General features: G+C 50.7%; 1 long non-coding RNA gene across 1 annotated transcript; it reads left to right on the plus strand.

The window, feature by feature from the left end:
- Positions 1-889: 889 nt before the first annotated feature.
- On the plus strand, positions 890-26810 carry LOC136564733 (uncharacterized). The gene is made up of 3 exons (XR_010784746.1): positions 890-1022; positions 26258-26371; positions 26723-26810. It is a non-coding gene; the product is annotated as an uncharacterized lncRNA (long non-coding RNA).
- Positions 26811-27162: the final 352 nt, after the last annotated feature.

A 27162-nucleotide genomic window follows, 5' to 3' on the forward strand; every position in this document is an offset into this window, starting at 1 on the left:
GCTGGGATGTGAAACAAGCCAAGCGTTTTGTTTTGTAGCTCTGTACATGGCAGCGTGGCTAAACGCAGAGGCAGATTTCAAGGCACGGTCGTTTAACTACACTGGGAACGTCTGATTCCAGGCATGCTTATTTCACAGATTTTAGTTGCACATTTCCTGGGCAACAGTTTTGCAAATGTAATTCTGCAGGTAGGCTTTGGGGGCTGAGGGCGGCGGGTGCAGCTGGGCGAGCGCTCGCTAGCAAAGGAACATGAAACCCTCTTCCCCCTGTGCCTTGTGGGTTTGGTGTTGTTTTGTTTTCCCTCTTCAAATGAAGAGTTGGAAAACATCTGAGACCAATACTGGGATAGAGTGGGAGGAAGGGGAGATTTTAAAGTCCTGGTCAAGATAATGGGAGCAGTTTCCTTTACGGATTATGAATTTGCTTTCATAGCATGGCTGTAGTTTGTTTGCAGGGAACATGGTTTGGCTCCCACTGTCTTCAGCAAAGCTGGACCAAAGTGGTCTCAGTGCAACACAGACTCAGAATTTGGCTTTGAAGGGGCCCATTTTGTTGCTTGTTAGTGGGTCAAATTTTCAGCTCTGACTCAGGCTGAACTTTCAGTGGCTTTTGCACCTGGAGATTTAAATATCTGTCTGCAGGGGAGGTGAGCACCAAACGGCATCCCTAGCTGCAACTCCTTAAGACGTTACCTCCCCCTTCATCCCCTCCAGCTGTTTATTATTTCCCTTCTGCTGCTGCTTACCACCTCCACGGTGTGTCAGAAGAATGGGACACGAATGCTCCCACCTCAGCACAAAGTCTGGTAGCAGTTTCCTTCCAGCTGCTGGGGAAAGGGGGTTTAGGCAGAGCTGCCAGCCTTTGCCCAGGAGCCTCGGAGGAGAGTGCGAGAGCTGTTCCACCGGCGCTGCGCCGGCAGCGGGAGCCTCCGGCACAAGGGAGCAGATGAACAAGCTGCGGGGGGTGGCAGCGGTGGTGATAACATCTGGACCCACCCGAGGAGAGCGCATCTCCCGATGCTGTAAGTGCAGGGCTGGGACCTTTCGCTGCTGAGCTGCCCCGGCTCCCACTGAGTTCAGCAAGAGTTCGGGGTGCTCAGCCTCTCGCAGGTGCGGGGTCGTGCGAGCCGCTGGCATTGGGTTTGACAGGAGCCACACCAGAGGGAGCGCGCTGGGACTGCTGCCTGCCGGGCTGGGCGAGTCCCTTTGGGATGGCTCCTGCCAAGTTCCCAGGTACAGCCTATTCCAGTGCAAGAGCGAGTCCACCGGAGACAGCTGTTGAGCTGCAAAGCTCTTCCTGGGATGAGAAGTGGCTAAAGAGCCACAAATAACCTTTAAAAAGAGTTGCTGTAGAAGCCAGAGAGTCCCGGGGGAGCTGGAGGGTCCCCCCACCTCCCTTTGCCGGCTGGCGGGGGGCTGCGAGCAAAGCATTCCCATCACTCCGTGCAGGGAGACAGCCCCGCGCCTCGCCGCAGCCAGGGAGGCATCGCTGCTCTGCCAGCTCCCTCTTCCCTCCCTTTCATCTTTTTTTTCCTCCTCCCGAGTCCCCCCCCCCCCCAGCCTCAATCCGACTTGAAAATCTCAAGGCAAATCCTGCTAAATAGGGAGATTTTGCCCGGCTGCGTCCCTGCCCTCCTTGGTCTCTCGCTCCCTTTGCCGTTTCTGGCCTGCTGGGTTTTGTGTTTCAGTTGTTATAAATAAAGCTCCAGGCACTGATTTGGGTATACAATGACACCTTGTGTTATTAGACAGCACAGGACAGACTTTGCAAGGGGAGCCTGCTCGCCCTCCCTCCCTCCCTCCCTCCGCTGCCTGCGGTCTGCGGGCAGGCTCGGGGCTGGCTGGCAGCAGGTGCTGCTGCCTCCCTGCTGCTGCCCAAAATCACAGCCCCCCGACAGAAATCCCACCCAGGGCATCCTGCTTGGACTGGGCTGGGTTTAAATAGAGGTGCCGGTGGGAATTTTTTTTGCACTTAAAGAAGGGAGGCAGAGGATGATGGGAAAACTCCGGACTCCCCCTGTTTTGTGCAAAAAGTGGGTGGGAAGGGTTTGCAGGGGTGAAGTCAGGGATGTCATTGTCACCCATCACCTCAGCCCTGCTGGGAGTGGCCTCAGCTTACCTCCAGTCACTCAATGCTGTGGAGCTGGGCAGGATTTCATCCTGTAGTTCAGTCACCTGGATCCTTCCCTGCCTGGCAGAGGTGGGATCTGAGCATCCTTTCCCCTCACATTGCCACATTCTCAGCCCCCAGGAAGGGTTTTTGTCTGGGGAAAGACACTTCACACCAGCCACCTGCTCATCCCCTTCTCTCCCTGGGGATGAGCCGGCTGGAGTGGGGGGAAACTGAGGCAGATGTTAAACCACATGTGCCTGGTTTTGGCTCTGGGCATTTCCTCCCTCACTTCAACACTGAGATTTGGGGACAGGATCCTGGGACAGCTTTTTTTGAGTTATCTCCTATGTTTCAGTGGTCATCTCTCTGCAGGGAACTGGAGCCAGTCTCTGAGCATTCAAGTTGTGGAGAATTCGAAGCAGCAATTTAAAGGCAGGGAAATAAAAGTGCAGCCTGCAAAGGGAAGGTGGCCTCTCATCAGGACTGAGTTGACTTACCTAGATTATTTTAATTCTTTCAAAGACTTTTGGAAGAGGGGTTTTTGGGCACTTTTCTAACTGGTTTTGGTTATTACAATTTTACGGATAGTTTAAGGCATTATTTGAATTGCGTTTGAGAAGTCAGTGAAAATACAAAATATTAACATTTCCCCTTGGAAATTGTTTTTTTTTTTTGCTTTTTGGTATTCGTTGTTTTTTATTCCCTTTCTTTCCTGTCACCTGTGCATTTGGGCTGTGAGGATGGGGTACCCCAAAACCTCTTTCGAGCTGAATGAAGGGTGCCTCACACTTGCTGGCTGTGTCACCATGCCCAGAAAAGCAGAATGGGATTGCTGTTTGCAAATTGCCTGTCCAGCTTCCTCCTGAGGAACACCATGCAATGAAATTGGTGCCTGGATAACTGCTGATCTCCCCTCTCCCCCTCTCATGGAAGGAAGAACATGTAGCACATGAGGTTTTGTTTTTGTGGTCTTGTGTTCACTTGGCTTGTGGAGATCCAGACTCAAGAAGAAGGTACTAAGAAGGTACTACTCTTTTCATGGTTTGTGATGCCCATGTTACTTTATAAGGTAAATAACCCAAACCATCCAATAAAATTCCAACACTGGGCATTAATAGAGTAATGGAGATATTTAATGTATGCAGTAAAGTTGCTATTCCAGAGCCCTAGGCCTGCTTTAGTAGCTATAACAGGAGTGAATAAGATATTTTCCTGCTTTTATTTATACACATATAATATCAAATATTACTGAGTTGTTGCTTGTTAATGTTAGCCAAAGGGGTTAAGAGAAATAAAAAGGGATTTTGCAACCATATCAGGGGAAAAAGGGCAAAAGTAGGCCCATTAATAAATGAGGGAGCTGAATCCAGCAATGATATTGAAGTGACTAAGTTACTGAGCTGCTTTTAAAATCAGTCTCTGGTAAAATCAGTGGAGACAATTAGGAGACCTTGTCAGATACAATCATGAGCTCCCAAATAGAAGAGCAGCCCATGAGGAAATAGAGAGGCCACGAGGAACAGGGGAATGAAGCCAGCAGCTGTTGAAGTCAGAGGAAAGACTTATGTTGAGTCCAGGTAGCTGTCACTGGGATGTTGTGCCAGCAGGTCAGAGATGTCCCTGCTGTGGGATGGGGGCTTGTGTCTCACCTGGGACACAGCAGAAATGTGGGATGGGGTGGGATGAGAGAGCCTGGGGCAAGGCGGGTTGAGGTAGGAAAATAGGCTGGGCAATTTCCATCTGTCCACATGGTAGGAAGAGCAGGGCTGGCATGGGGGCAGAATTGCTGTTTCACACTCCCAGCAATGCTCCTGAAGTCAAAAATTTGCTCCTGTGTTGTGTGATCTGTTGGAGGTGGTAGGATTGTGGGAAGCATGGCATGGCACATGTGAGTGCTTGCTGGGGGTCAGAGCAGCCCAAGGGAACTTAAAGGACACAATATTCCAGTTCTGCCCAGTGCCTCTGGGTGCCTCACTGGAATGGCCGTGGAATGAAAGCTGCCATGAGTTCCTGTAAATGAAATGTGGGTGAACAGGGGTAGGCTGAACGGTGGGAGCACCCAGCACCAATCCAAGGGTCCCATTCTCCATTGTGGGCTTTTTCTCAGGATGGTCAATGTCACTGTTCACATCCCTCTCCCACATCATTGTGAATGTTTTCATTAGATGCACAAAGCCAGTGAAATCAAAGAGGAAAGAACTACAGAGAAAGCCTGGGAAGATTTGCTGTAAGAGGGCAGAAATAGCCATGCCACAAGGAAAATGCCAAGTGGATGTAACTGCAACAGAGATCCAGAGGAAAAGATCTTCTTGCAGAGCAGCTGAAGAACTGGAAGACTTGGAATAAATGTCATCAGAGGAATGCAGAGCACTGGTGTAAATGGTGTTGTTGGGGACCCATCTCAAGCCAGTTGTGGTCACAGAACCTTCTGTTGTGTGCATCTTGTGTAAGATTTGCCATTTGATATTTTTGGGGCAACAGATGCTGAGGCCACGTGTCAGACAGCCCTGGAGACGCTGTCCTGGTTCCTTCTCTCTTGCTTGTGCTCACAGCACTTTTCCAGTGCTCAAGTCTGGGCACTACAATGACAGCTGAGTGCAAACCCAGTGGGAAAGGATTTGGAGTAAAGTACTGCAATGACATGGAGCCTGATGGGTAAGTGCAAGAGGAAAGGTTATAGGAGTTAAAGCCTTGGATTCTGCTGGCTGGTTACTTTGCAGGGATGTCCAAGATGCAAGAGACCAACTGCAGCCCTTGGTGCAGTCCTTGGTGAAATGATGTGTGGCAGAGACTGTCACTGTTGTCTAGAAAAGAAGGGTGTAAAGGCAAAGAAAGGGATTTGGTGGCACCCAGCCTTTCAAATTTCAAGTGAAGGTGGGAGCAGTAGGACTGAATCACAGAAAGGAAAATGGAGACTGAATAACAGTTACAAATCCCAGTGAACGAGCCAGCAGCAAGAGTGACTCTCCAACGACAGGCTGGCAGTGCCAGGTTTGAGTTGTTTTAAACACAATTATGCAAAGATCACATATTTAAAGGTGTTTTGCAGGAACATGGTAAAGGGATAGCTTCAGCCTTTTTCTCTTTGCTTGCCCTGAATTCCTTTGGCTAAACTTGTTGTTTTTAGAGGAATTGGTTCTTGCGGAGCTCAGCCAGGGCTTGCAGCTGTGCAGAGGGTGGGAAAGCTCCCTTGGAGTTCCCCAACTCCTCCTTGGTGGGAGGCAGGTTGGCTAGTTGGTTTATTTGTTTATTTTGGTGCAGAAAGATAGGATTTTGGAATCTGAGTTTGATTCCTGGCTTGTGGGCTGAATAACACAATCTCTGTTCGTTGGCTATCATTCTGTAATGGGTGAAGGACCTTTCCCTCCCCACTCCCTGCTTTGTCATCCCTGTCACTTGCTGGGATGGCTCCTGATCCCCTGGTTGTGTTAGATTGACCTTCATGTTTGGAGCTGTGGGAAGGGAAAACTGGGACAGTGTTGCCCAGATCTCTATAAAAGCCCTGTTCCCTCTAACTGCCCCAGAAAGCCTATTGAAAATGTTTGAAGAATGTTGGACAAGGAGCTTCTCAGTGTTGTGTGCTTCATTTGTTACCAAATTCAAAAGAGGGGAACTGCTGATGAGGTTTGAAGAGATTCCCTTGGAAATGTAAAACCATGTAGGGGTAATTTCTTTATTATTTTTTAATGATGTTGGGACAAGGAGGATCCTTGGAAGAATAACAAGACAAGCAATCCTTTCTCTGCAGGTAGGAGTCACAATTCTGATTCCCATGTGGCTGAGGTAGCCAATGCAGGGATGAGCCCTGGACAAGTGTCCATAGAGTTGGGGAGATGCATCAGCTCCAGCTCTGCTGGCTTTTACTGGAAGCTCATACAGGTTGGCCCTTCCTTCTACTCAATCCCATTCCTGCTCCTCTTTCCTCCTTCACTTCAGCTATTTAATCTAGAAAGATTCCTAATACATTTTTAATGTGGCTTCCCTGCATACAGGTTTTCTTTCTCTTCTCTGTTCAGACACTTTTCACCCCCTAATGTCCCTGAGCTGCACCCCGTGGCCCACAGTTGAGGTTGGCCATGGTGGGTTTGCCCTGTGTGCTGGAGTACCAACTGCCAGGGCTCTCCTCCTCTCACTTCTGATGTTCAGTGCCTTTCCCCCCCTTCACATGACTAAAGTTTGTACAAATCTGTTCTGGTTTAAATCTATATTATGTATTTGAGAGAGAGAGGGTGGAAGAGAGGCATGCAGACCTCACCCTGAAAGCCCAATCCACCCCCATTCCCAGACTCCTTCCAAAAGGAAAGGCAAAAAAGAACCATGTGATCCCCTTTTCTTCCAAGTCTCATGATTTACAATCAGCCTTTGGTGGGAGGCTGCCCCATAGATTTAAAATTCTGGAGGACACTGATTTCTAGTGGTTTGCACACCTTGCCTCCTCCCCAGAGTCACAGGAGCCACTCATGAAGGAGAGCAGCACACTGGCCTCAGTGGCACCAGATCCATTTGGTTTCATGTGTGCCCGTTTTAGGGGTTGGAAATGTCAACCAAGCTTTGTCTTTGTGTGGGTGACCTGCCTCGGGTGCCTGCCCTCCTGGCATTGCCTCCTCTTTCTGGGTGGCCCCAATGGGGTGGCTAATGGGGGAAGCCACCCATCTCTGCAAGGTGATAAATCCTGTACTTGGAAAGCCAGAGGCACATGGGCTGAATTTTGCCAGATTTGACCCCTTTTCTCTCAGTTGGATGTGTGAGGCCAGGATATGTCCCCAGGAAAAAGTGTCCAGCTCCCCTACAAAGGACTGTCTATGTCTCACTTCAGTTTCCTATTCAAACACCCCTTGCTGCTGGAGGTGACAAATTCCCTGGGTGACCCCAAAGGAGGTGGCTGCCCACTGTCACCGTGGTGGGGACCCGTGCAGGACACCCAGCAGGAGCCCACTGCCTGCCCAGCCTGCAGCCCCGTGCTGCTCCCTGCTCTAGCCTGGCTGAGCCGGGAGCTGGCTGGTGAGCCAGGGAAAAAAGAGGCTGCAGCAAAAGATGGAACAAACAGAATTTTTTTTTGCATCTAGAGGGGGAAGCACAGAGCTAAAAATAAAACGGGAAGATCAGTATCTGTCAGGCTGACGGCGGATTGGCTCTGTGGAAATGCATGTAATTACCAGGCTGTAGGTAGACATTTGCATGGAGCGAATAGCAAGCTACTGAGACAAGGTTATGCTTTAACCTTTAAGTCCTGAATCTGCTGGAAAACTAAGACAGAACTGCAGGAAATTAACTTAAATTAATAAAGTTGCTGTGACTGAGCCACATGTTCCTTCGATGTGTGTCACTTCACGGCACACAGTGTCTTGCTGCCCCTGTGCCCTGGCTCCTGGAGGAGGGAGATGCTTTGGAAGCAAGTTTGGTGTGCATGGATCTCCTTCCTCGCTTGGGGATTCAACTTCACTGGGGAGAGGAGCTGTGGCTTTTTGTGATCCTTATTTCTCCTTTCTCTGCACCATTTTGAGTTGCCAGTCTCCAAAGACATTGAAGGAATCTGGGCAAAGGGACCCCCCCATCCTGGGGGATGCTGTTGGGTGGTGGGTGTGGGTGAAACCCAGGTGTGCTGCTCCATGGAGGGCCAAGGAGGGGATGTGGTTGGGGATGGGTGTTTTGCTGAGTGTCTAGAGCTTGAGCTCTGTGTGCAGAACTCTGCAGGCACTATTTAGTGCTGAAATTGAACAGATTACAGCAAAGATGGTTCCTTTGTGCATAAGAACTGCTCCAGTGAAAAACATAGAGGAACAAAATCATGCCAAAACAAAGCTGTGTGCTCCCACTCTGGGCTCCTGTTGATGCTCCTGATGCTCTTGGCTTACATGTTGCCTGCTTCCCCCTCTTGCTTTGCCCATCATCCACTGGTCAGGCAGCACTGTGTGATGGGAAGAAAGGGACTCCCCACCAGCAGGGGAGATGGAGATGCCATGGGCACATTTCTCATTCCCAGCTGGCACAATCACTAGAGCTGCTGTTGCTGTGGGATGCAGGTATGAGCAGCTTCGTTCAGCTGAGGATGGAGGGCAAGCAGGCTGGAAAACATGAGGCTTTGAAATCTGCAGTGACATTTTTCTTTCTGTTGTCTCTATGCTGCCATGAACCGTAGGTGTGGTTTGGAGAATCCCAATTTTTCCAGCCTCTTTGCTAGCCATGTTGGCCAGGCAATGCTTGTTTCCAAAATCACTGCCTTCTTCCCTCCAGCATGGGGACAATCTTGTCTGCTGTATTGAAGCCATGGCTTGGCTCAAGCTGGCTGCGCTTCTGTGCAGTGCAGCAGAAGCTGAAAGTAGAAACAGTGTGGTGGGACCAGGTGGTGCAGAGCACCATCACCCACCTCCCCAAAGGGCTGGGCCACCAGGAGCTCAAGCTGCTCCACTGGCTCCCCATCAGCTTCAGAATCCAATTTAAGGCTCTGGCCCTAATCTTCAAAGCAACTAATGGAGAAAGTGCCAATGGCATCAAAGGCTGAATTTTGTTCTGTCAGCAGCACAGAGGCTTCTCTGAGGCAGTCCAGAGCATGAAGGCTGGGATGAAACCTAGGAGAGCAATTGCAGCTGACCAGGATGTGGCAAAGGTGGACAGTAGTCAGGGCCTCTGACCCTGATTCCGGGATTTTGAAGTTGGTTCTTTGCTCTCTGTGACACTGGGCCCAGGTTCAGGTGCCTGAACACCATGAAATCCTCAAACCTGGTGCCTTGAGGAGTTTGTGTAAAGGGAAGTTGGGGCTTTGTCTCTCTGCCTCTAGTGACCCATCTGCAAAAGACAGATAAGTGCTGCCTCATTTCTTGGGGCAGCCAGAAGACAAGCACCTTGGAGACTGCCAGACTTGAGAATTAGAGACATCATCCTAGGATGTACTTTAGGCATGAGAGGGAGCAGAGTCTGGGCAAATCTACACCCTGCTTATCATTAGGAAGCAACTCATCCTCTTTTGCTCTTTCATCAAAAGAAGAGATCTTCATCTCCCCAGCCAGGCATTAGACCCAGCAGGTATCTGGCCCCCAAAGGCAGCACTGCTGGAGACTGCACAAAGCCTGGAGGATGCTGTAACATCAGATGTGGAAGGTTCTTCCATGCTCTATCAGTGACCTGGGATGAAGCCCACAGTCTTCCTGCCTGGCTGTTGGGAGATGGAGGATCAAATTGTGGTGATCAAGGTGCAAAGTTTGGCTCTCCATGTGTTGAGTCCCTTTCTTGCTGAGAAAAGATAAGAGTTAAAATACTCATATATTAGCTTAAGGGATGATTTGCTTTATGACTTCTTCACAATGAGAGTGTGGTGTAAAAGGGACATGAAGATCAGATCTCCCATTGCGCTTAGTTCTCTAATCCATCTGTCTCCTGCCTCCCTGGATCCGTGTTTGAGGAGTGGAGACCGAGGCAGCTTCACACATAGAGGATATCATTGTCTTGAAGTGGTCCTGGAGTCAGATCTTGGAAAACTTTCCCTTCCCAAAGAATGCCAACCTCCTTGGAAATCTTGCTTTGATGGTTTCTTCCCCACCTTTTCGGAAATCCCCCTCCTGGATGCCTTTCTGTTTGAACTCCTTGCTTTTTTCCAGCCCTTCAGCCAGTGGTGTTTTTAACTCAGGGTGCAGCCAAGGAAAAAAACCTGGAACACCCTGTTTAAACTACAGGCTTCTCCTGCCTACAACATAGACAAACCTTAAAGAAAGCCAGTTGTGCCCAAAATCCAGGCTGTTGTTTTTCTGGCTCTGTCAGCTGGCCTGATAAAAGCTATGGCCTCTCCCTTCTCCCTCTCTCAGACTGCCTTCGATCCATGCTCTTTTTTTTTGGATGTTGGTTCCTCATCAGTAAGCAGCAAGCAAGAGCCCTCCCTCGTTACAGCAGCACAAGGCAGAATTTAAGGTAGTTGGATCTTTTGCAGAAGGAGAAGGGAAGTCTGAAACAGTTGTTGGAGAGGGAGGTGCTGACAGGGGGGATGACCACCAGCTTTCCTGCAGGCCTTTGTTGAGCGTGCATGGGGAAAGGTTTGTCCCTGTCACTTGTCCCTCTGTTGTAACAGGCTGCTTGTTCCCACATCATTTTGTCACCTCCTTCCTGGGTTCCTGCTTTTGTCGATTGTTTGTGAAATCCTGAGGGGATTGAATTGTCCTTGAGTCCCAGCCACAAGACAGTGCCCCAGGGCATGGGGGGACAGTGGAGGAGGCTCCTGCTCTGCTCTGCCTGTGGCTGCTCACACACAGAGGGATGCACTGCCCATGATGCAGCTCTGGAAGCACCACCTTCCACAGCATGCTGGTTTGAGGTGAATTCCAGTTGAATGCCATATTGTAAACTTGGTGTGGGCAAACCCTGTGTCTGGTGTGCCCATATCTACCTGAAACAACCTTTAAATTAATCTTGGTAGCAGGGCATAAAGGACTTGGTGTGTTGGATAAGACCAGATCTGCCAAGCTCTGTCTCTCTTCGAGTGAGCACATGCTCTACCCATCATTAGATCAAGCTGGTTACCAGGATCAGATACCAGTGCTGTAAACACACACCTGGATGAGCCTGGGAAAGCTGGAGTGCCTTGGAAGCACAGCTGACTTGGTCTGAAGCACCAAGCGCTTGGTCCAGTCTCGTGTTGGGCGTCCTTGCAGCTTTGACGCAACGATACATTTTTGTTTTTGTGGAAATGAATCAAAAGAATGAGGGGAAGTGCTTACAAACTCGTTTTTAATGAAGATCCTGACATGCAGACTGATCCTTTCTCCAGATATGAATGTATTTATGCCGGTGGCACCTTGCCATTCATACAGCAACTTACACACTGTGTAATGTGATAGCAGTGTATACAAGTGAGGCTGGAGTACAAAAGATCGAGAGATCAGAGTTTGGTCTTTCCTTCTCCTGTTCTTCGTGGGGTTACACTGGCTGATACCAGCTGAGGAGAGAGTGCTTTTATTTTTCCTTAAGTTGGTTTAGAGGAACATTAAGCTCCAGTATTTGGTGTTGGTTGTACATCCATGGTACTGTTGTGTTGGGGATGCCTGGTGTGATGAAACCCTGAGCTTCAGTGCAGTTTAGATGCTCAAAAGAGGGTGAAAATCCCAGCTTTCATCTTTTGTCACAAGTAGTATCTGAAGGAATTTGTACTATTTTTACTGTTTGTTTTTGTTTCTTCCCTCCCCTTTTAACTATGCACCTTAGCATTTTCTGTGGGCCCTGTCACTGGGATAGCTTCATTTGGACTTTGAAACAGATGACTCAGCGTCATGGTTGTTTAGAATAGTTTTAAGTTATTTTTGCTATCCAGCCCCATTTTCTATCATCATGCTGCAATTACTGAAGTTCCAGCTCTGCAGGGGAACACTTGCTTCTTTTAAACAAATGGTTTCCTTTGGAATTAGAAAACTTCGTTTATGGAAACATTTCTGTGGGCCTTTGATTATTAATCTATCATGAAGAGTCTAATTCTATTCTATTAAAAATATGAAATTTTAATTTTAGCAAACCTAAATTTGGAAGCAGCTTTTGAACCAAGGCAATTCCTTTAACATGGACTTTGGTGTGTGTGTGTGTGTGTGTGTGTGTGTGTGTGTGTTTCTTTTTAAAAGGTAAATCTGCCTTTTGTTGGCTCTGTGATATGTGGTTAATCCTGTTGGGCCTGATCTGATGGGACTGGTGCTGGAGGGAGCCGAGCAGGGCTGAGTATCGGTGTGGGAGATCCGATCTCCACTGGGAAGGCAGCCTGGACTGGGGCTGGCTGACACCCCCTGCCCCTGAGCCTCTGTTCTCTCCGCCTGCCAAAGCCCCTGCTCAGCCCTGGGTTTCAGTGATCCTACCTGTGCTGGAAAGGGCTTTGTCTGGTTTTTCCCCTTAGTCCAAAAAAGAAAAAAAAAAGAAGAAAAAAAGGAAAAGCATTTGCTGTTGTGTTGGATCCATAAATGGGACTTTTAAGCTGTTGCAGCTGTCTGGAGACTGCTCAGACCAAGCTGATTTCCAAGTGGGGTGGCACAGGCATTTTTTAGTCCATTCACATGGGTTGATGTAACACCTGGTTGCTGTTTTTTCAGAGGTGAGATGTGCTGGTGCCAGCTCTGGAGGTGCTGTGCCACCTTCTCCTGCTCCGGCTCTCAGGGACCGACTTGTGCGGGAGGGCAGAGACCAGATCTCTTTGGGGGACCAAGAGATCAGGAGATCAAGAGGAACCAGGCTGAGAAAGGGGCTGGGGAGAGGCACGACCACTGGGCTTCCTCTGGGCACTCAAGGTTGTCGCTGGCTATGGATGGGTGCAAGCAGCCATGTGCCAAATCCTGCCTCTGGGTCATGGGGAGTTCACACTGACAGACCTTGGAGCCAAACCTCACCTCGAGAGATTTCTCCTCTGGTGGTGTTGATGAGAAACTCCCCTCAGCACCATGATTTTAAATGGTGTGAATGGAAAGACTCAACATTCCCCTTCTCGGGGTGCACAATAAGCCTTGCCAGGCTGTGGCTGTCCCCGGGTCCCCCACAGGACCCTCCATCATCCAGGACATGGGGCTGTGAATGGCAGGGGACATCCGGCTGTGCGGTGCCTGGGGCTGTGCTGGCTGCTGGGAGCTCTGATGGCTTTTGGCCAGGGCTCAGGAAGGTCCCCTGCCTCTCCATCAGGCCATGGGAAGGGGAAGAGGAGGGCTGCATTCCCAGGGATTTTTTTAGGGTTTTGCTGGGCTTTTTTTTTAGGGAGGGAGTGGTGCTGCATTTAGATGCTTGATTTTAGAGTGGATTCCTCTCTCCCACTGCCTCTGGACTCTTGAGAAGCCTTTTGGCCACAGCAGGGAAGGGGTTAAGGCTTCCTCGCTGGCTTGGGAGCTGCTGCTGGCTGCCTGTTGCCCTTCCGGGGCTGCCGGGCTGAGGTTTGCTGGTATGTGTGCAATGCGGTGCTGGCCGGCCGAGAGCACCCAGCCCTCGCCCCAGCGCTGCGAAATTCCCGGCACAGCCTCCCCTGCCTCGCTCCTGCAGTGCTGAGTGATGGGGCTGGGGATCAGGGACCTGCTGGGAGAGCAAAGCCAGGGGCTGGAGGATTGCAGTTGGAAAAGAGTCAAGCTGCAAGGCAGCAGTCTCATCTCCACTGAGACGCTCTTGCACAGGGGAGAGTCCCTGGACACAGCTTTGTGCTGGCCCAAGGTTTTGTAGCTTGCCTGTGCTCATGTCTTCTCCTTCAGGATGCCACAGGCAGGGAATGGGAGGGTGTCAAGGTGCTTTGGCTGATGCTGTGGGATTACACCTGATGGGGAGCTGAGTTTCGAGCAGGCTCTTGCTTCCTGGGGCAGGGGAGAGGGTTTAGTGCAGACACAGGCAGGAGCTGGAAAACTGCAGCAACAGCAGTAGTGTTCAAGCCGAAACATAGTGAGAAGCCTTGGAGGGAGATGCAGACTTTGAGGGAGATGCAGATTGCCTGGAGTTCTCTCTGCAAGAAAAATTTATGTCCCTTATATAACTGGGGAAAAGCAAACAAAGAAACTTGTCTCCAAGTGGGAACGTGGTGTCACTGGGAGAAATCTCGCAGCAAGAGCGAGGCCTCGGCTTCGCTCTCAGGGCTGTTAACTCTTTGGCAGAAGGTCAATGCTTTTAGTGCTGATTTTCTAGATAAATCTCTTGAATATTCCTGAAGAATTGTGCATGAGTTGCCTGATTTAAGCAAATGGAAGGAATGATTTTTTGCTTTCTGGGGCTCACCGGGGCTTCTTCTGCCCAAGGAAGGGATTGCTGCTGGCTTTGCTGTGCTCCCCCCATGTTCTCCCACCAGCCAAAACGTTTCTGTTGCTGCAGGACTGTGCTTTGCCTTTGATCTTCTACAGCACCACCACTGACATTGGCAGGAACAGTCCTGCAGACCAAGGCTGTTATATGGTGCTAATTTTGTAGTCTCAGATAACAGAGCCTCTCTAAAAATGTCATTTGGGGCCATTTGCGGGGTGAGTTTGACATCACTGACTACTGCTGGGATGCTGTCCTGCCAGAGGACCTGGCACACGTGGGAGGTGGCACTCAGTGTCACTGGGGAGGTTTGTGGACAAGTTTTTCAGCAAAACAGTTTTAATTTCTCTATCTCTTAACTTTTCCAAACTGACAAACAAAGCCCTTGGTTCCTCCAGGCTCTTGGGCCAACGTGAAAATAAGGTCAGTCAAAAAAGGAATAAAAGGGGGAGTGTGATTCTGGGTTATGGTTACACCATAACTTTCCTATTAACTCAAATGAAGTTAAAAAGGAAATTAATTTAACCAAAGGAGGTGTTTCAGATGCCAGTGGCAATATACTTGATTGTGTTTTTTTTTCCTCTGCACAGGCAATTATCAAATTAATCACCTTTGATATCAGCTTAATATTGACACAATCACTAATATAGTTATACTTGTCTAGTGACAGAAATTCAATAAGTTGTTTTTCTGTTGTTTTGTCAACCACTTTCTTTTGCCTTCATGTTTCTCTGGCAAGGCAGGGGGACAGTTTCTGGGTGGAAATCCCCGAGTTCCCTCTGTGAGATTCTCACCCACTGCCCTTTCACAGGACCGTTTCTATTGAAAAAAAAAAAAATTCAATCCGAATATAGTTAACAGCCCAAAATGTTTCCAAATTGTGCCTTGCTGTTGGGAGGGGAGCTGGTGTTGTGTAGGGAGCTGTAGAAACCCCCATGTAGAGATGAACCAACCCTTCCCAGATTGTTTGTGCCTGTAAATCCCCAGCAGCTGAGGCGGAGGGGTGGGACTGTGCAGCACACAAGCAAGTCAACAGCTCAGCTGGTGCACATTGCCACTGTAGTCTTACTTTGTTTTGTTTTGTTCTTTTTTTTTTTTCCCTCTTTCTTTTTTTCCCCTTTCTTTAAGGGAATAGGCCCTCTGTGATCCAGCCTGTGCATGTGTGCATACGTGTCTCTCCTTTTCTCTCTCTCTCCATTTGTTCCCGCCTCCCCCTGTTTTTTACCCAGCGACGAGTTCCAATTACGTTTGGCTGAAGGAAAGAGCTCTTGTGTGGCTCCCACAAGCCTTGTGAAAATGGGTGGGTGGGTAAAGAGAGAGTCGAGCGCTCGATAGCTGCATGGGAACTCAACCCTTATGAGACACCAGAGAATCCACACTGGAAAGGCTACTGGGAAGCCTGTTTTGTTTGCCTTCCCACCCCAAAAGTGCCTGGTTTAGAGGAGCTGGAGGGTGGCAGGGAGCAGAAGATAGCTGAGCACTGCTTTGCTATCCTGGGCTTGCTGGACCTGGCAAAAGGGATGTTTCTGGAGGTTGATGGGGAAGATCTGGCAGCGTGTTCCCCTGCATGTCCTTTGGGCTGTAGGTGCAAAGGCAGATGAGGGTGAGTCAGCCACGGAGAAGCAGGTGGTTAGATTAGATCTGGCCATAGCAGGGGATAGCTGGACAAGGGAGGAGAAGGCAGGCTCCAAACAGCCTTTCCCACAGGAGCAGAGGGGCCAAACCCTGCAGGACAGTGAGGCTCGGTGGGCAGGTGTGTCCAGTTGTCTGTCTGCAGCCTTGGGATCTTCAGGGATGGACAGCTGAACTTTGCAAGTTCTTGGTTTTCCAGAAGGGACCCTTGCAGAGAGAAGCTGAGAGAATGTGATGCAAAGCAGCAGCTGCTGATAGACCACAGCATGATTCTCTGCAGAACATTTGCACTTTGTGAGCTTGCACCATGTCAGGGTGTCCCCACTGGACTCCCCTTGCCATTCCTGGTCCTGGACCTCTGCTCTCCATGTGCACCTAGTGGGTTTTAGTGCTGTGGCTGGGAAGTGAAACCTGACACAAGTAAATACCTTGACAGCCTGTTTTCAGCCGGCAGGGAATGTAAATTATCTCATTTGAACAAGGCTAACGCAGAATCAAGCCGTTGGTCCCAAATATCCCTTATAAGTGCAGATGAGAAATATTCATGGCTTCTTCACTCCCAGAATATTGCTTTTATCTTTGTGGTTCCTTGAGTGGCAATATAAAAGTTACTGATTTTGCACTTTTTATGCATCTGAACCTGCAGACTTTGAGATCAGTAGGTTTGCCTGCGTGATTTGCCTCGTTAGATCCGTATCCTTGCAGACACTTTGGAATGATCTACTACGTAAGCTCCACTGTACTTACTTGTTGTCTTGGGTGTAACATCCTATCTTGGGAACATCCTTAACCAGGGCATTGGGACAAGTGAAGGTGAGGTTGGGTTGGGTCATTCCAGGGCAAGGTAGAACCTGACCATGGGAGAAGCTCGCGTGTGCAGTGCTCATGTTGCGACTCCTGTGGGTCAGTCAAGCAGCAGTGGCAGGGTGCAGGTGAAAATCCATGGATCCAGCAAAGAGATACTCAAAACTTTTTACCAGAGCCATTCTGGGAGTCATGCCCTCCAGGCTGGCCTTGGTCTGGAGCTTGGCCTTGCTTTCTGGAGCTCCCCATATCTGGGATCATCCAGATCTAAAGAGGGATGTCACTGTTCAGTCAAGAAAGGTACTGGGATGCAGAGGTTGGACTTCTTCAGCACATTCAGGCATCACTTATTTCTTCCATGGAGCCTAGCTCAGGCTGTTTCGGGGATGTTTCTGTGCTGCCGTCACCTGAGAGCTTGATTACTGTCAGAACATCTTGCTTCAGCTCAAGTGCAAGCATGGCTGGCATTGGGGATCTCACCAGCTCTCCTCCCATTGGTGATAATGGGAAGAGGACCAAAGGCACCAGTCTGCCTGGCTGGAACCACAGCAAGGGCAGCAGCTGGACATCTCTGGGACCTCACCCTCCTTCACAACAGTCTTTGCACGGCTGTGAAGGTCAGGTTGTCCTGAAACCTTGACAAGTGTTTGCGGGCGGACGTCTCTGGGCTTTGCTTTTCTCTCCATAACAGGTTTTTCCCTTTAAGAACGCACAAGATTGATTCCCTTGCAGGGCGCATCGCCGAGCCGAGCCATGTCCAAATGGTTTGCACGTCTGCATTTTTTACTGCTCTCGTTTAATATGTATGCAAATGCAGTCTCTCCTGTCCTCACTCTCTGTGTGGGTTTGCACAGTCAGGAGCACATTCCCATTACTGCTGCCCATCTCCTGCTCTGCTCGGCATTCGAGGAGACTGCCTTTGAAACGCTGATAGATGGAGGTGCAAGGGGAAAAGAGAGAAATGACGGATTTTTGTAATTTCTTTGCTGGGGAGGGTGGAGGAGTTGGGAAACCAGAGAAAGGAGGTTTAAATATATGCAAAATTGTTTATTGGGAGAAAGGGGGGGTGGGCTCCAACTCTGAGAGTCAGGCAGCGTATTTTGTATGCCATTCCATTTTCAAAGGATTTTAGCTGGAGGTTAGGGAAAAAAATCTAAGCACTGGCAATAATCTTGTGATAGTGGAAATATTCAGCTTTTCTCCTGATAAATAGACACATGTCATAACCAAATCAGTGTTTCAGGCCTGGAAAGCAATGTTGGGTTGCTTATTTTTTTTTTATTTTAATAAATAAGAAACAAGATGTCCAGGGTAGTTCCCTACAAGGGTGGTAGTGTATGGCTGCTGCTACTTTGTTTTCCTTCCTATTTTAATAGCTGTATTTTTCCAAAGCACTTCAAAACCAGCACCTGTGAACCCTGGACACTTGTATACCAGAAGCTACATTTTTATAAGTGAAACAGGAAACTGCACTCCAGCTAAGGCCAAAATGTGGGAAGCAACTTTGGAAACATGGAAAGAAGCAGGCAGCTTTTCCTGTCCCCAGTGATAATAGTCTTTTTTAAATTAGGGCATTTGAAGTTGCAGATCTCCAGTTTTGCATCTGCTTGGAGGTAACTGTGAAGGCTGAGGAGGTCCTTGCTCTTGGTGTGGGAAGCAGGGGATGACACATCCCTTCATTTCCCAGGTGACTCTGGAGGGGAAATGGAGGCTCATGCAGCTTCCCACTTCCTGCGGTGAAACTTTAAATTGGGTCAAAGAGCCAGATTTTCAGGTGTATTTTAGGCACTTCAAGTCGTTCACTGTTTTAATCTTTAAACACAGAACACCTCTAAAACCTGGTTAGTTTTGAAGCCCATTATGGAGTGCCAAAGCCTTTCCAAGCTGCCATATCTGGTTGGGGGTGGACAGGAAAGGCTGCCCAGAGCTGGGGGCCACGTACCCCAGGGCAGGGGGACCCTGGGCAGTCTCCTGCTGCCTGTGCCCTCCGCAAGCCTGGCTCTCTCCATGGAACATGGATAATTAGGTTGAAGCCAGATCTTTTTCAACCTCTTCCAGGAGTTCATAGACAAAGTTACTTTTGTTTCTAGAAGCCAAAGGGCCTTGTGTGCTGGGAAACCCCCTCTGCTGCCGTAGGACTTGTCAGATCTGTGGACTTTTGCATCTCCAAGTTGTGTAAGAGCGTTCTGTGTCTCTTGTGCTCGATGTTGTGAAACTCCTTTCCATGCAGTAGCACAGAAAAGTCCCTCTGTGGGGGAACCACAGCAGCACACTGACCTTGTGCTGGAGCTGTGGCTCCTGGAACTCAGATCTTGTCTTTGCTTTTGGCACAGAGTTAGAGGGACCAAGGGGCAATATTTAAGAGGCATCCTGGTGTTTGGAGGTGCTCAGCTCCTGTGGTGGTGTGCAGGAGGGGTTTTCTTCATGCAACAGGCATGGCAATTCTTGCTGTTCAGAGATGAGCTCTACAAGCTGCCTGCTCCTGCCTTTACCTCCCTGAGAACCTGGGAGAAGCCTGCCTTTAGGAATGTTGAGACACACTGCAGCTGCCAGCCCGGGTGGGATCACAGCCTCCCCTGCTCACTGGGTCCACAGCCTGCATTCAGAGCTGTCTCTGACACAAAGGGCTGCTCTTTCTGCTTCTTTTCTTTCCATCACATTTGGGAAGTTTATCCTGTCCCTTATCAACAGCCATGCTCTTGTAGGGCACAGGCACAGCTCCTGCTCCTGCCTGTCCCTCAGCTCCTCTTCCAGCATGGCTGCTGTGAAGCGTCTTGTGCTGCCGTGCCCTGGTTTGTGCTTGTGATCACAGGCTCCAAACTTCCCCTATTAAGGTTGCTTTTTGAACAGTGCCTTTTTATTGGTGAGTAGATTTGTGGAGCCTTTCTACTTCCTTCATCTGTAAATTGTCCTCTACATAACGAAGGAACCATTCTGATATGTTTTGATGTGTGTGTCGCCCAACAGATGTCTGGGTGGTTAAAGTGCCCCCTGAGTACAAATATCCTGTGTTTGTGAGCTCTTTGATAGTTGGTTCAGGAATCTTTTTGTTCTTTCTTTCTCTCCTCCAGTCCTGGGGGTCTGTAGCAGCTGCCTGCCGAAGTCTCTCCTTTGTTTCCTGCTCCTGATATCTGTGCCCACAGTGTCATTCCTCTACCCTCTCCCTTATCAAATTAGATTATCTCCTTCTCGTAAGTACTTTTGACACATGCAGCCGTGCAAAGGCACGATAAGCATATTGGAACACACTGTTGTGTGTCTGTTGTTCATGTCTCTTGTCCTCCTTGCATCTTAGGGCCAAGCTGGCACATTACCTGCCATTCATACTGGTACCATCAGATGTAAGTCGAGCTGGCTCCTCTCCTGCTTGTAGCCAAGTCCAACACCCCTTTTGGGCACTGCCACAACAACCTGCATGGGAATCCCAGGCCCATTTTGTCCAGGTATTTGTCCAGGTATCCCCTCACTTTTCCTCCCTGCTGTCTCCAGCATCTCCCTTTGTGTTCTGGGCTTGGCTGGTTCCACTGAAGATCCTTCAGGGTGTTACTGGCTTCTCCTTGCTCATTCCTTGGCTCCCTGCCTTTCCTGGTTTCTGCGTGTGATCCAGAAAAACCTCTTTGTTATTCTGTCCTTCCTCCCCATCACAAACTTGTGTTTCTGTTCCATCTTTCATGAAAAGGTCTAAGACTGAAGGTGAAATGTGATAACAGCCTTCAAAAATATGTCAGTGGCTGCTGCAAACAGGACAGGAATAAACGATTCTGCATGTCCTGTGGTGGGTAGGACAAGAAATTATGGGCTTAAACTGTAGTACAAGAGAGATTTAGGTTTCATGTTCAGATATCCTGGGGGTGTAGCACCAGAGAAGGCTGCTGGGGAGTCACTGGAAGGGCAGGTGAGATGAGTGGGTGTCAAGAGAGGCTGGGAGTCAAGGGATAGTGGGGTGATCCAGAAGATCATTTTTCATCCTCTTCAGCCCTCTTACCTTCCCTTCCGTGTGCTGGAAGCCTCCAGCAAGGGGCTTTTCGTGGCTTGCTCAACCAGGCTCATGCCTTTCTCTATCCTTGCTTTTTGTCTCTGTTGCAGCAGTTCTGGCAAATGCAATTGCAGCAAGCCTGGAAATAGTCAGGGCAAGGCTCTCCTCCCCAAACCTTTCCTTGGTGCTTGGTGGTTCTTTCAAACCCCATACACTGGTGGAGGCAATGGCAGCTGCCATCAGAGCACTGGGACGTGCAGAAGTGATCAAAACAAACAATTTGGTACAGCCAGAAGGGTCAAGGGGGCAGGCTCAGAGGTGCTGCTCAAGGCCCTCCATGGGAAGCTGCTGCCAGCTTTGCAGAGGGATGTGTTTGGCACTGCCAGTGCACAGGTGGAGATGGGAGGGCACTGATGGCTCCTGTCTCAGCTGGTGGTGGTGTGGGGCTCCCTTTGGCTCAGCGCTTGGGCTGACTGTGAGAGTGGGGACACGAGGGATGGGAGCTGTAGCACTGCCAGCAGGTGTGTGCCCACCCTCAGTGGGACACCAGGACATGCAGGAAGCCAGGGATTTGGGGGAGTCAGGGAAGCAGGACTCCTTGCAGAGCTCCCCATCCCCACCTCCTCAGCAGGACACTGCAGGGCACCAGCCAAACTGCTGTCTTTGCCAAAATCAAAATTAGGGAGCCCAAAACTCACAGAGGGCTCCATCCAAAGCAAGCACATGAGCAGCCACGTTGTTCCCGACACTGCTGGCTGGGAGGTTGTGCAGTCCCCTGGGCACCTTCAGCTGTCTGTTCCTGACACCCACCTCTCCTCACCCTTCCCCATCTGGCACTGCCATGGTTGTGTTGGGGTCCAGCCACATCTGTGCTGTCCCTGCTTCCCTGCCTCCTCTCCCTGGGGTGCTGGAGGGGTCCAGGGTCCTGGTCAGCCATGACCCCCTTCACTCACCCTGCAGCATCATCCCCTTTCACAGCTCCCTACCACGAGAGGCGGGCAGGGAGAAACAGGCAGATGAATAATTTATTATAACGATGCAAAATAGGGTTTTAAAACTCTACCCATATAAATATTTATTTTTGACTCGTTAGCACCACAGCTGCCTCCATGCCCCCCAACCCTTCTCCTTTCAGAAGACCCCCCCCCCAGCCTTTGGGCTATCGTGGCTGGTCCTCCTGCTTCATCTGTCTGTCTATCTGTCTATCCTGCCCTTGCTTTTCACATGATCTGAGCCCTGGTGCCAAACCCTTCCCGGGAAAGAGGAAAAAAACCCAACTCTTTCTTGCGTTCACGCACACAAAAAACAACAAGGGGAGGGGGGAGCCGGAGCAGCACACACACAGGCACACGCACAAAACCCTTTGAAGCCTGTGCAGGGTGAGGGTTGTTTCTGTGGTAACGGCGCGGGGATTGGCGGCGGCAGGCAGGGCCTCCATCCCGCCGTGGTGCCGAGTGATTAATGAGCCGTTGCTGGGCTCAACGGGAGCGCCTGGGCCGGGCTGGGCACCGCGGGGCTGCTCCAACCCTGCCGGACTTTGGACGCTTCTTGTGCTCCCCTGCTTGCCCCCAGGCGTGCTGGCTTCAGCAGCGCCCCACATCTCCGTGGTGTGGGCTCCTGTGGGATGTCAGCCTCTGAGGGATGGGGCAGCCAGGCTTGGGACATCCCTTTGTCCCCTGCCCTGATGGTTCCAGACCAATCTTGAGGCCGTGGCCTTCATCCTGACACGGGGCCTTGCTCCTCTGCACTGTTGTTGATCCTAGAGCAGGTCTGGCATCTCTTCTGGTGCAGAGATGGACCAGAGCTGTGGGGGTACATGGTGGCATCAACGGGGCCACAAGGCAGTCCCATTTGGTGGGTCCAGGTGAGCCCACACTATTTTGGGGAGTGTCACTCACAGCCTCACCTCGACACCTGCCCTTGGCCCCATTGCTGCCTGTCTCCCTCCCACCGTGCAGCTCCCAAGGCTGAAAGGTGGCTTATGGCTTAGCAGTGACAAGAGCTGTGCTCTCCTTGTCCCATGGCCAGCCTTGTTTTGTGGCACTACCCATTAAGTGTCACTGGGGTGCTTGTACCATCTCCCAGTGAGAGCTGCAGTTCCCAGAGAACCTTACGCCACTGTGTGCTTTGAAACTCACCTCGTTTTGCTTTCCGCTTTGAAAAGGCAAAGGAGAAACAGGCATCTCTTGGGTGAACAATAATAATGAGTGAGTTTCAAATCTCTTTCCCCCAAAATAGCCAAACCAGAACACGCACAGCCTTCCCGAGCCGCTGTCTGAAACAGATGTGCTGCCAGTGAGCAGCTATTTATAATGTGCAGCATTCCCTTTTCAGCCGCAGCGACTCCAGCCCTCGGCTCTCGCGCTCGGCAGCTCCTTTTGAAGCCTGGAGCTCTAATCCGGGGACTGTTCCTGGTGCTGCTAAAAATCTCCTCATAAACCCACCGGGGTGCCAGTGAGCTGGAGCCCTGCCTGCTCTCTGCCTCTAAGGGGGTTTATCATCCCCAGGGGCTGTGGGATGGGACAGTCCCAGCCTGATGGAACAGCACTGGGACCTTGTTGGGTGCTGTGTCCCTGACATCCTCACAAGCTGCAGGCTCTGCAGGGCACTGATCCCCTCTGTCCCAGGGCTGGGGGTGAAACCTTTCCCAACCCCTAATTTGAGAGGACTGAGGACAAGGGAGGGTCAGGACTGTGTTGCTGTGGCTGGAATGGGTTTGAACTGGTCCTCAGTGCAGGAGAAGCATGGCATGATGGCCTGGAGGGATGCAGACAGTGTGGGATGAGGGAAACTGGGGATCCAATTAAAGTGAGATTCGAGGGGGTTTGCCAGCACTGGAGCCCACACTTACACTGGGTGTTTGCTGGCCTGGGGATTCTGCAGCACCACTGGAGCTGCAGCACAGCTGTGGGATGGGCACATTGGGCTACCCACACCCCCAGGGACCACAGGGGGCTTGCAGGACCCTATCCCAGGAGGGACTCAGCCCATGGTGCTGCCTCAGCCCCTCCACAGGGATGAATAAGTGTGCTGGTATGTCGGGGCTGAGGGCTCAGCACAGCACGAGCATGTGGAAGCTGTTTATTGCCAGGGCTGCTGCAGGCCCTGCTCTGCCTCCCCCAACCAGCTGGGCCGGTGTGGCCGCTCTGCGTGGGGCCAGTGGGGCCCCAGCCTGGGCTGGGGGTGGGCCACTGCTGGAGACAGGGCTGGTTGGGCCCAGGGGGTTGCTTTTATCACATCCCTTCTTTTCTGTTTGTTTTTCTCCCAAGTAGGATGTTGGAGGCATGGGAATCACTGGAACCAAATCCTAGGTTTTGGGGACAGCTTGAAAGATTGTCCTTCCTTCCTGGATAGCCTGGAGTTTTGTACCCAGGCTGTCACAGCATGGTCATCTGGGCAGCTGGGAGATGGGTGATCTGTAAGGAGCTCTTTGGAAAGGGAGATCCTGGAATGTACCCCCAGATTGGCCTAAAATGTGCTGCTCTGGCTTTGCTCACTCACTGTTCTGGAGGTGCCAGGGGATGGGGTTCTTCATCAGCAGGCAGAGACCACCCACAAACCCCAAACTCTGTCCTTTGACCTCCAAATCCCATCTTGAGGGAGAGTATTAGCTTGTCCTCCTGAGCACACACCAGGTCAGCCTTGAAAAGAATGTGGAGAGTTCAAAATGGCCCAGTGAGGTGTCTCTAACATAGGGTAGAATTTTGGGAAGGAGCAGAGGATGGGCTGCCTTGGCTCTGGCAGCGTGATGGATCAGCTCAGCCCACTGGGGACACAGAATCAGGTTCCCATGAGGACGGCATCCGTGGCTGAGACTGGAGCCTTCCTTGTTTCCAGTGGTAACAGACAAACCTTTGCTCCTGAAAGAGGGACTGTAACACAGCCCATGGCATTGAAGCCTCTTAAAAGCTGGTCTCATTGCAGTTGTGTTAATTATTAATAGGATATGGGGAAGAAAACACTGGAAAAGCCCAACTGTTTAAGGCAAGCTGCTACCTCATCTGTGTCCAGTGGTGTGGCCTGGCTTTCCCCTGATCCAAGGGGACATTTATGGGTGTCTTTTCCAGTGACTGGTGTTGGCAAGTATGAACGGAGGGGCTTGATCCCCTCTCTGAAAACCACAGCACTCCCAAACTGAGGAGCTAAATAGGTCTTAGCTTGGTCTTTAGCAAAGATTTGCCCCCAAGGGATAAAGTCCTTTTTGGCAGCATCTCTGCCCAGCAAGATGCTGGAATTGCAGGATCTGGTGGCACAGAGGCCCTCGGGATCCTGTACCAGCCTGGGGCACCCTGCAGAACTGTGTGGGCAGGATGGGACCCAAAGATGGTGCTTGAATTGCAGCCACATGGTGAGTCAGAGCTAGAGGATCTCAGCAGGCAATTTCAAGGAAAAACAAAGTAATGGGGAATTTTCATCCAAAAGGCTTGTGGACTTTGAGGGTTCCTTCTGACTGTGGGTACCAGGGCTGTCTCCACATGGGTAACTGGGAGGTGTTTCCATGGAAACCAGCAATGTTGCTGCAGGGGGGACCCCATGGCACAGATTTGGGCCCTTCATCAGTGCTGCAGGAGCAGTGCTTGGCATGGAGAGGCACCAGTCTGATGGAGGCTCTTGGCAGTGCCCTGGCTCCGTGGTGTGCAGCTGGGAGAAGCTTTGCATTGCCCATGGTCCTCCATGTGGGGAGGAGATCCCAAACGTCAGGTGCAGGTGATAGCCATGGGTGCTGCCAGCCCATCTGCCTTCCCACCACCCCTCCCAGCAGTCCCTGCTTCCCACAGCGCTCTCCCCTCTCCCTTCTCTTCCTTTCCATTCCTCATTCCCTTTCTCTCCCTTTCTTCCCCTTGCTCCACCCCCCTCCAGACTCCTCTATGGGGCATTGATTTTTCCATCCATCAGCGAAACGCTTGAGGAAAATGAAAGAGCATCTTCTTGATCGATCAGGAGAACTCTTCAGCCTGGGGTCAGGAAGGGTTTGAATCAGCTGCTCCTCTGGCATATAATTACCCCCTCTCCCCCGAGCTGGGCCTTTTCACACGCCTGCAGGAGCAGCCACCCCGCTCTGGAGAGCACATCCGCGGGTGCATCCATGCTGGCAGAAAGTGCCTGTGGATGTGTTGGGTTTCGGGGCTGCCAGAGCTCGGGGCTGGGCCGGCTCTGTGCCGAGCAGGGTGTGTCGAGGGGGTGTGAACTGCTCGGGAGCTGGAATCCACAGCTCTGTGTCGAGCTAATTCTATGCGGAGCTTAGTGAGGGTGGGGAGCGCTGAGGCTGCGAGTTTAGAGAAGCTGAAGGAGAACTAAATCTGAGAGGAACCGGGTGCCCAACTCGCTTCTCTGTTTTGAACATCTCATTTGCACGGAGCATCGTCTGGGCTATGCTGCACATACGGGCCGCGTTGGTAGCAGCCTGGAGATGCCTGTGGAAATGCCAGAGTTTGCCATCTGGTACCACGCTGGCCCCTGAGGTCCCACTGCTTGCTGCCCTCCCCCAGAGAGCCAGCAAATAGCTGAGGGAGCTTCTCATTCCACCGTGGGGTGGCTGCATGCAAATGTTGACTTCTTCATGGCAACGGGTGTGAGTCACGCTGGGAGCCGGAGGGGGACGTGGTGCCTGTAGCTCTCCTTCTCTCTGCTTGTGGACTGTTGCCTGGTTGCATGGAGGTGCTGGCACAGCCTTCCTGCAGCTCTTGCTGGAGCTCCATCTCTGCTCAGTGGGATGTGCTCACTGCTTTTCTTGTGAGAGGTTCCCAGTGCTCGTATGTGCACTGGTGGGGTTCAGCAGTCGAAGCGTGGGGACTGTTGCCTTGAGTCTTGGACACAGCAGGGAAAATTTATCCTTTGGATTTGTCCAAAGGAAAGACCTGAGCTCACATTCCCATCAGCATGGAGGGATATCAATCCCAGAGCCAACACCAGACATTCTAGCACATCCCAGAACTGATAGGTTCAGAATTGCCAGTCTCCACTGACATGTAAGCTCCTTACTCCCAATTTCCCCTTGTTTTCCATAGGTTTTGATCAGTGCATTTCCTGAGCTACATGAAGGGGTTTCAGACCTAGAGGTGAACAACACATGGCTGGTTGGAGCTTGCTGGGCTAGAACTGGGACACAGCATCTTCCTGTGGTGAGTTGTGCATCTCCATCTAACATCTCTCACTGGGCAGATGCAGCATGAAATCATTGTCTCAAGCGTGATGAGGAACAGTAAGAGAGCAAGGGGGACATGCATTAACCATGGGGATGTTGCCCCATGTTGTGCCACTTTTGACCTGGGAGCTCAGAGCCATTTAATTCTCCTCGTGTTTCCTTGCTGGTCTGGGAATGAGTATGCATGGAAAGAGATGGGGACAGAAAAGCAGGGTGAGAAACCAAAGCTGAGAGCTCCTGCTCCCACCACAGCCAGTTCTGACCAGCCAGACCAGAGCTCCACTGGAGAAGGACAATGCAAAATTTTGGCTTTCTCTCTCCAAACCAGCAGGCATGAGGCTGCTCCAGCATGGATGTGTTGCAGATGTGCTGATAGCAGTGAGCTGAGTGCTGATGCTGCTGTGGAGGGGCTGCAGGTAAGGCAGAACTGGGTTTATCTGCACCACAGATAATGTCTTCTGCTGAAAGCAGCTGAAACAGCTGCATCCTGCATTGAGGCACAGTTTATTTTACAACAGGCAATAAGAGCTTGTCCCATGTCCCTGGTAAAACCTTGACAAAAATCCCCATCTGATCAGGGTCTTTTCCCTGGTGGGATTTAGCATCAGTCAGATAGTTGGGGGAACTTTTCTTAACCTGTGAGTGTTGAATCCTAATATAAATGTGGATCTAACCCAGTTTTCTTGAATCTGCATTGCTCCACTGATAGCAAGGGAGAGAGGCTGATTTATGCAGGTGGGTATGGGATCTTCCTGTTATTCCTTGCAA

Source organism: Molothrus aeneus, chromosome 19 (genome assembly GCF_037042795.1).
Source record: "Molothrus aeneus isolate 106 chromosome 19, BPBGC_Maene_1.0, whole genome shotgun sequence".
Lineage (NCBI taxonomy): Eukaryota > Metazoa > Chordata > Aves > Passeriformes > Icteridae > Molothrus > Molothrus aeneus.